This window comes from Bidens hawaiensis, unplaced genomic scaffold (assembly GCF_021521415.1).
Source record: "Bidens hawaiensis isolate Kalapana, Puna unplaced genomic scaffold, B.hawaiensis_p1.1 tig00029441_1, whole genome shotgun sequence".
Classification (NCBI taxonomy): Eukaryota; Viridiplantae; Streptophyta; class Magnoliopsida; order Asterales; family Asteraceae; genus Bidens; species Bidens hawaiensis.
In genome coordinates, this window is record NW_027494880.1 from 25028 (window position 1) to 27886 (window position 2859).

The following is a 2859-nucleotide window of genomic DNA, read 5'->3' on the forward strand; positions in this document are numbered from 1 at the left end:
AATTACACTACAAAACACTACATTTCTCTTTCCTGTTTAATTAAATAATAATTTTTATACCTTTATTATTACAGTTTTCTCTCTCCTCTACTCACAACCAATTCAACAAATATTAAAAAATAAATAGAGGCAAACAATGTTCCCTAAATGTTCCCTAAATGTTTACCAATCCCCTCACATATTAGATTTAGAGGTACTCAAAGAACTTGTTTTAAAGTTATTTCATTTGGGTTTTTGAGAAATGTGATTTATATGAGATGTAAAACGGGTACCGTCAACATTTTCGGTTTAATTTGAGTTTCGGTTTTTAACTGTAATTTCTAATTTGGTCTTAAACTGTAATATCTGTTTAATTTTGGCTATGCCTCAATTCCACTTAGAACTGTTTGATTGAACAGAGAATTTTAAGAGAATTTTAATATACGCTGCTATTGTAACTCTCAACTAAATGTGTTTATAAATCATTAAAACATTTGTGCCTCGAGATTATGAGATTATTTATGCATTTGGGGTCTCACTAATGAGATTATACATGAGTACCTCTAAATCTGATATGTATCAAGTAATTCACAGCCCTCCAAGTTTACTTCACAGCTTCCTAAGCAGCAATTCCTGAATATAACATTAAACATTTAAACACACATTTTAATTTTTAAATATATAACAAATATACTTTACAGATAATAGCTATACCTGTATTTGATCTATTAGCAACACTATAACCAACATAACCGACCGAATTTTCACGTACACCATCCGAACCACCAAACCCATAATCAAACAACCCCGGTATATCAAGATCCGGAGACGATGATCGCCACATGGCATCTCCATAAACCGAACGACCACCATCATCCATCACACCAAACGAGGCAGGAACGGCAGTGCCAACACCACTATTCCTATCATGCGCGATTCCATTCACCCTAGAACCATAATTACTCGAAAACGGGGTACCCCAGTTCTCCCCAAAACCATAACTACCCGAATTTTGTGAATTATTATTATTATTATTAGTGTAACTATAATCCCTATTTCCCCAAATGTCCCTCGAGTTAAAAAGTGAAACATTTTCATCACCATAACTGTCATATCCAGTTGAACCAGACCACCTGTTTGGAGTTAAACCGTACAACAAATTTGTTGAACGCTGGTACCCAATATTAGAACCCGACGCAACGTTATAGCTAGACCGGCTAAACCCAGTTCGACCCACACTAACAGGACTATACCCACCAAGTGAACTTAAATAACTACTAACCCTACTCAACCCATTACTATATCGGTTAGGCCCGGGGGATGACTCTTTAGGCACGGCCCGTTTAACTTCCACCATTTTACCGTTAAGTTCGTGAAATGTTTTATGCAAAACTTTATCAACCGATTCTTCCAGCTCATACGTGATAAACCCGAACCCTCGAGGCCTTTGCGTGTTATGGTCATACATCACCACCGCGTCGGTGGTTGACCCGAACTGGTCAAAGTAGTTTTTAAACTCTGCTTCCGTAACCGTCGTGCCAACCCGCCCACGAATATCTTTTTCGTGCGAATTGGCCCGGTTGACCCGTGAACAGAACCAACGCTGTTTCGGTTCACGGTCAGTTGATCGTCGCGTGGGACCGCCTTCTTGGCCTCCACCTGTTACAAATTTAACTAATTAATTTGAGATTCAAATTATAACTATTTAAAACTTTGAACAAACATTAGGAAAATGAACTTACAGTTCTACCATCTATGATATGTTTATCTTTGACAACCCGTTCGACTACGGTCGGGTCTGAGAATATAATAAAACCGAAGCCGCGTGCCCGACCCGTGGCCCGGTCTTTCATAATAACAGCTTCAATGACTTCACCGAACGTTTGGAAATAGTCTTTCAAACGTTCTTCATTCGTATCCCATGAAATCCCACCAATGAAGAGCTTTCCCGGATCCATTTCCATCCTGCATAATCCAGTTCACAAACTGAAGTTAATTCAATACAGATCTAACGATAACCATAACCAGGATAAGATACAATTCTTGTCGAAATACCAGAAATTAAGACGTTGCTTCACAATTGGGAAACGGATCTTTGGCAGATGGACACTTGATCAGACGCAATACGGAATTGGTGGAAGAAAATTGAGGATCTTGAAATCTGGGATATGCAAAACCGAGATTGTGAAGTGAACCTGGATTGGGAATAGAAGATGTGATTGAAGAATGAAGAGGCCTACTTTAATGGGATTGAGTCTGGTTGTGGATTACATGATTATTATTATTATTATTATTATTATTATTATTATTATTATTATTATTATTATTATTATTTAAGGGAAGGGTAGGCGAACAGAAGAAGGAGGAGACAGCTTACAGCTTACACGCGACGACCATGGAGGTTGTGGGTGTGACTTCATTCTCTTATATTGTTTGGAGGTTGTGGGTGTGGCTATTTGTACAATGTGTAATTATAGGGCTATAAATGGGGTGAATTGTGATATGTGGTGCCCGATCAGTAAGGAGTGGAAATTTGTTTTTAAGGTGTAATGGTGTAGGGGCTATAAATTGGGTCCACAGTATCTTTTTTTATTATTTTTTTTATAATTAATAAAAATCAACTTATTTAAATAATTAACTAAAAATGTATTAACGTTAAAAAGAAATACAAAAAAATACATAACTAAAAATATAAAAAAAAAACATAACTAGAGAAAAAAATTAAAAAAAAAACATAACTAAAAATAAAAAACTAATATCCGTAATATTCGCGAATTTTTTCACGTCGTCGTTGAAACAATAATGTGGCTTCCTCGTGAAACCCCTCCGCTTTGAGGGATTCGTAGTCGTCTTTCATCTGACGTAATTTGACGTAATATT

At 36.6% G+C, this 2859-nt stretch overlaps 1 pseudogene across 1 annotated transcript; it reads right to left on the bottom strand.

The window, feature by feature from the left end:
• Positions 1-533: 533 nt before the first annotated feature.
• Positions 534-2245, bottom strand: LOC143578984 (heterogeneous nuclear ribonucleoprotein 1-like; annotated as a pseudogene). The gene is made up of 4 exons (XR_013143374.1): positions 2035-2245; positions 1722-1944; positions 694-1638; positions 534-612 (listed from the first exon to the last, which is right to left on the bottom strand). The product of XR_013143374.1 is annotated as a heterogeneous nuclear ribonucleoprotein 1-like (transcript).
• Positions 2246-2859: the final 614 nt, after the last annotated feature.